Source organism: Protopterus annectens, chromosome 1.part1 (genome assembly GCF_019279795.1).
Source record: "Protopterus annectens isolate FY-2018-M chromosome 1.part1, PAN1.0, whole genome shotgun sequence".
Classification (NCBI taxonomy): Eukaryota; Metazoa; Chordata; order Ceratodontiformes; family Protopteridae; genus Protopterus; species Protopterus annectens.
In genome coordinates this window covers 716,979,870-716,989,869 of record NC_056726.1, presented here as the reverse complement: position 1 = coordinate 716,989,869, position 10,000 = coordinate 716,979,870, and positions in this window count along the sequence as shown.

Below are 10,000 nucleotides of genomic sequence, written 5' to 3'. Positions count from 1 at the left end.
AGGGTATTAGATAGGCGATGATACACATTCACTAGAAGCACTTCTCAGTAATATGACTTATTGAAAATCAAATAGGAAAAAATAAAATCACAGTCAAAGGTTATCATGGACAGAAAGACAAAGATATTTTTTTCATCAATATGTGTAATATTTACTGCTGATTTTCAAATACCTATCCCATGCATATTGATAACTAATTCACTCTTTCAGAAAGGTGTGTAGGTTAATGTACAAAAAGTAGAATAGCTTGGGAAGTTGGAGTTTTTGCTGCATTTAGAAAAGTTCAAGGCAAACGTAATAGAAGTATCTTGGAAACAGTTAAATCATTATCCTAGAATATAATTATCAGGTTGCAATCATATATAGTGCTGCTTGTCCTATGTTATGATTCAAGATGAACAGGCAGGGTAGTTCATTTATATGCCTTACCCTTATACAGAAACGCATCAAGACGGATAGCAGCAACATAAAATATAAACAAACTGATTAACTGACAGACCATTATATATGTACATGCTTACATCTCAACAGCTCTCTACAAAATGGTAGTCAAGCTCGCATGGGCTCAATATTTATACACATGTGCAAGCACTTTAAAGCTTCTTAATGGTTTCACATTGTAGAAACCAACAGGTAGATGAAACCAAACAGAAAAAAGTACTTGTCACACCTGAAGTTTTTCAAGCAAAATCGCTGGTAAAAAGAAAAGTCTATTTCTCACCCCAAGTGTAAACTGTCAGCACACTGCCATGAAAATTCCAATGGAGTGACTGAAAAAGCATCCACATTGAGTCAAACAGTCAAACCAGCCACATGGTAGCAAATTCAAAGAGGCAAGTTGCTTTTCAAAAGTTAGTCCAGCAAAGGTGCTTCTTTAAGTTGTAGAACTTCTTTCACGTTGTAGAAACCAACAGGTAGATGAAACCAAACAGAAAAAAGTACTTGTAAAGTGCTTTTCGTTCACTTCAGTAACTGAACTTCCTCAGACCCAGGTCTTTTTTCTGTTTGGTTTCATCTACCTGTTGGTTTCTACAACGTGAAAGAAGTCCTACAATTTAAAGAAGCACCTTTGCTGGACTAACTTCTGAAAAGCAACTTGCCTCTTTTAATTTGCTACCATGTGGCTGGTTTGACTGTCTGGCTCAATGTGGATGCTTTTTCAGTCACTCCATTGGAACTTTCATGGCAGTGTGCTGACAGTTTACACTTGGGGTGAGAAATAGACTTTTCTTTTTACCAGCGATTTTACTTGAAGAACTTCAAGTGTGGGTTTGGACTTTGACATTTTTAAACATTTGTTTAAGGGAACCACTTGACAAAAAAATTTTTTGGTGGTTCTTGCTACGGTGGTGCATTTCTGGTGTAAGCAGACTGTGCTTCAACTTGGCATTACTCAAGGAAAAGGTACTGAACTATTTAAATACACCAGCTTTTTATATTGTTTGGCTTTTATATGTGTACAGCTGTTCTTAGTTTTTAAGAGAGGCTTTTTTGTGGCCGAGTGTGCTTTGACTTGATGGATTTATACACAGTGTGTAAATACACCAGTTAGTTTTATATAAGCTTTTTGAAAACACACTTGAAACGTTTGGTATTTGTTCACCTGTATTACCAGTACAACAAGGAAGTACCAAGATTCTAAGGTGGCTTACTGTGACGTAAAACCTTTTGGGTTACCTTGAGCAAACTTTTCTACAACTAATAAAGACTTTTGTTTCATCCTACCATGGAGCCAGTTGGTTTTTCTTCATAGAACTTAATGTTATACCAGCTTTCTGCGTGTGTGTGTGTGTGTGTGTGTGTGTGTGTGTGTGTGTAATTTTAGACATCTAACTTTGAAAATGGCCTACTAGATGGTACCAGTAGGCAAGGGAGCATTACTGACATCATTTAGGCCTGAAGATGTTGAGTAATTATAAGAAAGAACAATTTAGCAGTAAGTAGCAGTTAGAAGAATTGATGTGAGTTTAGTCCCACTAAAAGATTACATGGGCTGTCAGTTAGTCAGATACAACTGGAGGCAGGTGACTTTAAAAGGTATTTTAATTGACAAAATGTCAGAAGTAGATGTTTAACAGTCCAGATAAGTTTGGTGAGTGTTTCCTGTGACATGAGATACACTAAGGCTGGCATGTTGGTTCTGAGATGGGAAGTCTTTATCCTGAGCTGTGAAACTGCCAGTGGAAGTCTTGGTAGTTGAAGATTTGATGTACATTTTCCATTGAGCAGTGGTGAGCCAGCAATGTTGATTCACTCAACTATTTAAAATATTGCCTGAAAGATTTTTTTTATCAAAGGCATTTTGCTTGCCAGAGACTTTTATTTGCTAGAAGATGCTATTCATCATAAGATGTACTAAAGACTATGGGCTATCTGTGCCAGAGACTTTCACATTAATGCACTATAAGACACCATTTACAGAAACTTTCCATCCATGCACTTCAACTACTGATTATGAATTTTGAAGGTAGAAATCCAGAAAATTTCTGCCACTGGACAATGAGGCATTTGGCAAAGGAAACTCTATATTATTTTCCTTATTCTAACTATGTTGCTGTTATCAATCACCACCGTGAGACCTGGCAGAAAACACTTTTGTCAGTTGTTCTGTTTGTTGAATATGACTGTGAGTGTACATCAGGATGAGATGTGGTGAAAAAAGAGAGACTTTTGAGTTTGTTCACCTTCTTAACATAGTGTTACAACAATGACTGCTAGCCCTATAACATCATTTAATTAGTGCAGTTGTTTTATATTACAAAATAGTTTCATTTCTACCTGTTGCTATATTCTCAGTTCAAGTTTTGGCAAAAGCTGTCTGTCTTTATGTTTGATGCAATAAAAATCTTGTTTTAAAATAAAACTATAGTGCTTGCTATATTGTTATACATATGTGCGTGTGAGTGTGTGCTTACTTATACACTGGAGAAAGCTGTTGCAGACTGACCAATGCAGGAAAGTAGTATTAGTATATGCAAAGTAAGCAAAAGTGCCCTTTTGGTCTTGCAAATTTTATGCTTCTGAGATTTCATCCGAAGACCAAATAGCTTAACATTGATACACAGAAACTAAAATGCATCTTTGTGTTATATAATGATTTCCTTGATGTACATATTTTGTGCTTTTATTTTTCTTTCTTTACATACCAATTTGTGTATATGATAGTTAACATTTGCTGTTTTGCCTTGTAGTGTATTTGTATTGTATTGTATTGCATTGCATTGTATAACATCTTGTAAGATTTGCTAACTGTGGAGCTTTTCTTCCCAAGTTTCTCCTAAAAAGGGACCTGTCATGGCCCACTAAGACTTTCCCAGTAAAAATGCTAATAGATAAATAAATTATTACATAACTGTTGTGGTTAAAGAAAGTTAAGCAGTAACTGATATAAAAGTACTGATTTTTTTTTCCTTTTTGACAGCTCAAAGCCCTTACTTAAAAAGTGCTGGAAAATGGTTGCACTGGATTTCAAGGAAAATAAATTTAGCAATTCTAAAATGTGTGTCTTGGAAAATTGTAATTGACCTGCATGCTCTGCAATGAAGTTTAAACAGCGTGTGAAATTTTAATTGCCTATAACTTCAAGGTTCTGTGGCATGATGATTCTGAAATTATTCAAAATACTGATGCACAGATATGAATCCAGTAATTGTTATGCATTGTTCTAACTGTGGCTATACAAGAAAAAGAATATTGGGACTTGTATACAATTAAGAAATATCTACTGGGGAACCCAATAGAATTTGTTGAGTTTAAAGTTGATAGCTTTATGGTGTGCTGAGTATAGACCTAATCATATGTTAATTTAAAGTGCAGTGCACTGTAACAGTAAACAAATGTTGTTTACAATAAGAAAACTGTCCTGCGTTTAAAGGCAAGGAAGATCATTGTCTGCTAAAAATGGTAAATGTTTTTGGAAAAGAATTGTTCTTCTCCTGGTTTGGTATAAACTGCATATATCTGAAAAATGTGCGTGTGTGTGTGTGTGTGTGTGTGTGTGTGTGTGTGTGTGTGTGTGTGTGTGTGAGTGATGTAAAAACAAAAGAAATAAAAGTCTGGTGGATAGAAAGAATTCACAAATTGTGAAATTTCATGCAGTGCTGGATCTTACTTGGTGTTATCAGAATGTATAAAAACCATAAATATAAAAAAGTCTTCCTGAATAGGGATTTGTTAATACTAAGCAACCGTTATACATACAAATAAAATGTGCCCTGTGCTCACATGGAGACTTGCAAAAGCAGCAAAAGTGAGTCTTTTTTGCATGAAAGGTTTGATTTGAAAATAAAATTCCCTATTGGCAATATACTAGGCAGTTGCAATAGAAAATTTGTATATTAAAAAATTCATTTTAGCAACTCTTTAGTGGTATTTTATGAACATACATTTTTGTGTAAGGTGCTGCTTCTAAAAGTTGAACCCCATGATTTTGAGGAGGGGTTCATTGTTACATAATGCAAAAAAGAACATAGTGTAGAGACCAGAGGGAAAATGAGAGGCAAAAGAAATAATAAGTAAAAGCAATAAATGTGGAACATTTATTTATTTATTTAACATTTGTTGACTGGGACAGTCTGACTGAGCTTATGCCCTTTTTCAGCAGAGGCCTGGGGAGAAAGGCTTCACAACACAAATTATGCAAGTACAATACATTCAGAGTAAAAAAATATTTATAAGTACAAAAATTCAGAGTACAATATGCACAAGTAAATACATTCAGAGTACAGGTTGTCTAAATATTAAGGAATTAACAGGAGTGAAGAAAAAAAGACAGTAAAAGTTAAATACAAGAAGATGTAGAAAGATGCCAGGATTCAAAAGTGTTAGAGATCTTGGAAGAGTTCAGATGGGATAGTTGCAGACACATCTCCAGGTACTTAAAAGGTAATTTCTGAGAGATTTCTTGAATTTCTTTGCATGGATGACACTTCTAAGGGCCATGGGAAGCTTATTCCAAGCTAGTGCTGGAAAGCAGCTGTATAGGTTATGTCCACAAGATTTTTTTTTGTTTATGAATTTATAACAGATATTGGTTAGAGCTTCTAAGGGTACATGGCGGGTTATAGATGGAGACAAGAGAGACTATGCTAAGACAAGAGGAGAGATTGTTTAGGATAGTGTGAATGAAGAGGAGTTGAGTAAAGAATTTTTTGTGATACTCTAGCTGAGTGATTGAAGAGCAAGACAGTGGTGTGATTTTGGAAGGAGGTTGGCTGCAAATCTAGCTACTTTGGTGTATGTGGTTTCGAGTTTGGATAGTAGGAAAGACTGTAAGTTAATAAGGATTTCAGAGCTGTAAAAGAGGTTTGGAAGAATATAAGCCTGGGTAAGTGAAATTCTGGAGCTAGGGGTAAGAAACCTTTTGTTTCTGTAAAGTAGGCTGAGCTTTTGGTGGGTTTTCTTAATACAGTGAGGTATATGGAGGTCGAGTTTCAGCTGGTCATTGATGATCACTCCAAGACATTTTGTGTGGGGATTCAGGTGTGATAATAGTTTTATATATATATATATATATATATATATATATATATATATATATATATATATATATATATATATATATATATATATTTATATATGTACACATACACACACACACACACACACACACACATATGGAAGATTAACAGAAATGAAGCTTTGATTAGATAGAGCAGTATGGCTTGTTATAAAAAAGTTTTGTTCACCAACTATGTCTGCAGAAAAGAATGAGAAACCTTTGCATGAACGCATTTTGACAGATCAGACCAAATGAATGATTTTCAGTCAAGTAAGATCTTATTGGAGAGTGCAGACATGGCAAGGCAACCAAGGAAAGAGTCTCAAAGCAGGCAGAATCAATAGCAAAGTTGGAACAGATGATTCCTAAAAATAAACATGAACTGACAGAATTAAAAAAAAAAGTTGTTGGCTGATTTTGACTGGTAAAATATTGTTGATTTGATCAAGAAACTGTCTGAACAAGTTGGAACAGCAAAACATAACAGTGAATATGAAAGTGGTAAGCCAAGTGACTCTACATACCAAATGGGAAAAAATGCCTGTTTTAAATAAATTGACTGGAAAAACAGCCATGTGACATTATGTTTGAACTTGAAAAACAAAATATGAATCATTTTAATAATCAAACTGATGTGTGTGTTCACAGAGCGATAAGTAAGAATAGTGACAAGACATTCAAATAGTCATTGATACTCTGCTTGACATATACGGATCTGAATGTACAAGCTGGGAATGAATTACTAAAGGGTGCAACTTCAAAAGACTGAAAATGAAATCAGGAACTGTAGAAAAACACTTGCTTACAACAATAAAGTGACCCAGCTTACACAGCAAGATAAATTAGAAAATGCAAATGAAAGTAAACATTTAATATTAAAGTAAAAGATTACATAAAAAGAAACACTAAGATGAAATAACAGTGCCTTAAATGTATGTAGCACCTTGGTGAGCTGTAACAAAAATGCAACAAGAATGAAAATATTGTTAATAAGCTGCACAAAAAAAGAGGAAGTTGCTTCACAAGATAAATGAACATTTTGCTATTTTTCATTTGTATCTCTGATGCAACAATATGGAGGCTGAAAATAAAATCCAAAACACATTTGATTGATGCAAACAATAAACTAAATAATATCTATTAAACATATTGAGATGATACGAGAAAGTCATACTACTGTAAAAGACCTGCAGAAGGAAAATAATTCCCTCCCGAAGAAGGAAGTCAGGAAAGTGAGTAAAACGAAGAACAGCAGAGCCACTCAGCATCTAAAATCCATAGAAACAACTGAACAAAATGATGTGAAAAACAAGACCAGTGTGACTGGCTTGATCAAAGAACAAATGGTTACAAACATGAAGCTGCAGAAAAAAAATGTAATTCAAACTGTGAGTGTACAGATTATTCATTATGTGTTTCTCCTGTAAATTCTTATAAGGCTGATCTACATTATCATAGAATCAATGTGAAAATGGTAAAAAGAACAAGAACTATGGTTAACCTAAGCTTCTGCAACAAGAAAAGGAAAGTCTCCCCCCGGGATTCATGAAGCTCGGCGCAAGGACGGCATTAGCCTTGCGCTGACCGTGCAGCATAGAGATGGCCCAGCAGCACCACATGCATATTAATGAAGGCATGCTGCCGCAACGTCCACGTGGATAGGAAACATGCGCGAGTGCAGGGGGCATGTCTAAGCACTGCACGGAGGCATGAACATGTCAGCTACAGACGAGCAACCTAAAATGCTGACTAGTACAGCCTGCCTCTAATAATAATCACTCCTGTCAGTGTCCATGGATACTGAAATGTATGCAAAGCATACAAGACATTTTTACGAACACCAAAATAAAAAGTAAACACAAAGGCACGGAGCTGAATACTGAGTCCCCGTCCCTCAAACAAATGACATTTAAATCCCCGTGCCCATATTCTATTGTAGTGTTGATTGTTATACCAAGTGGAAGCGAAACGCAGCATGTTAGCGTGCTACTACCATTTGCTAAGCCTAGCCCAATGGTTAGGGTTACCACCTGTCCCACATTGTGAGGGACAGTCCCCCTCTGGGCAGTTGTGTCCATACCAAAACCATTATAAATGTTAAATGTCCTGCGATTGTAGGACATAACTATGTCCCATATTTTATGTAATAGTTCCATACAATACTTATTTCTGTATGTAAAATACCTAAATGTTACAAGAAACAGAATAAGCATCTAAACGAAACAGAATAAGCAACTAAGCTGCTACAAGAATAAGCTATCATTTAGGCATAAAACTAAAGTACTATCCTTTGTACTGACCGTGGGTATGTGTTGGCCTGTAAAATCTGATGTGTGTTCCGAAAATGTCCCATTTTGGTCATATGAAAAGGTGGCAACCCCACCAATGGTCAGAGCATTTGCTCAATATCTGCCATTCGCAGCCCAAGTTGTCCTTGTCTGGACGGCCCAAAGATGAATGAGTATTACCCGGGTCTACCTACCATGTCATGAAAGATAAGTATTTGCGTGTACCTATGTGCGTGAAGTAAAGCATGTGAAAGATCAAAACTGCTAGGGTCGTCCTCACAACCATATTGGTACCTGAGATATGTAGTGTATGCAATGTGTTCTGTTGACTGTGCCAATGGCCATCAGCCAGAGAAGGGATGGATGGTGTGTGTGTAATATGGGTGTGGGGGTGTGACGGGTAATGTAATAATTCGGCAAGGGGAGACTTGGTCGGATGCACAATAGGTGAACTGGAGGTGTACGAGGGAGCAATGGGTGAATCAGAAAGAAAACCAAAGAACATTCACATCCGCAATACAACCTGACAGGCCATACTGTAAAACACAGTCCCACAAACATATAAACATTAAAATGTGTGATACACATGCAGAAACATTACCAGCTCACACCCACATAATGGTCTGGCCTGAACTGCGCCATCCAACTCCAAAACAACTGGATACATAATTGAATACCCATCATCCCTTCCACAGCACACCACCCCCCCCTTCCTGAATGTCCACCAAAACCACCCATACTCAGGCTACTAGCTTCGCGCAGCTATATCTGCACATAGTGACTCCTACTCATATCTAGTAGGCAGTCTCACCCTAGGCAGTCTCAGGATTGCAAACTATTTATCACTTGCATGTATAACCCTACCTCATTTTCGTAAAGCCAAAAAATTCGAGGTCATTGGTCCCCACAATTTTTGGATATCCCTAATGAGATAAGTATCTGTTCTAAATATTAGTCTTGGTGTCACAACAAGATGTCCAGTCCCGTAGACATCTGGACACAAGTTGTATAAGCACTAGTTGTCCACAACCCTGCTCAGCCTCCTGCAGAACCTACGACCCGGGATTAAACACCTGACTATGATGCACGTCTCCCCATGTGCATTATCGGGAATATATACCTTTCACATTCGCATAGTGGCAGTTGGATATAGGGTGATTAAGGCACTTTAAAGCAGATGTAAGTAGGGATACCACCTGTCCCACTTTGAGAGGGACAGTCCCTTTTGGGCAGTTGTGTCCTGACCAAAAATAATGAAATGGCAAATGTCCTGAGATTGTAGGAAATAATTATGTGCCATATTTCATGTAACAGTTGCATAAAATAGTTATTTCTGTATGTAAAATATCTAAATGTTACAAGAAACAGAATGAGCAACTAAACTGCTACAAGAATAAGCCTTCATTTAGGCAAAAAAGTAAAGTTCTATCCTTTGTACTGACCATGGGTATGTGTCAGCCTGTAAAATCTGATGTGTGTTCTGAAAATGCCCCACTTTGGCGATTTGAAAAGGTGGCAACCCTAGACGTAAGTGGGTATGCAAGCATGTATGCATGACGGTAAGTGGTGGTGATTCAACGGTATGGGAAATATAAATAAGCATGTAGGTGTATATGCATGTGTATGTACAGACCAATAGTGTAGTGGATAGAGCATCCGACTATCGAGCAGAAGTTGCCAGTTCGACTGCAGCACACACCATTTATGATGCGTAATCTGTATACGAGCATATCCTGCTAATTTTATGCTGTATAATGATATAATACCAAAGAAATGTGAACTGGGGTGACGTATCACAGTAAGAATGTAGAAGGATTTTGCGTGACGTGAATCGGCGGTTAAAGAAAAAACTGCAGGTGAAAATTGTTGTACTCACCCTTTGTTCAACGGCCCTTGTTCCACCTAGCAACACAGTATACCACGCCGGCCAGGCCGGATGCCACGACCCTACACATCGCAATCAATGTGATTTACCACTAAGCCACAGCAGTTACACCTAACGTCGATGTTACCACAAACATAGCAGACAGCACAGTCATTCAACAGTATGATCAAAGTAATTAAATCATTTAAATGTGTATGCATGCATACATACACGTATCTATCTATATATATATATATATATATATATATATATATATATACATACATATAGGGTAACCACCTGTCCCACTTTGCGAGGGACAGTGCCTCTTTGGGCAGTTGTGTCCTG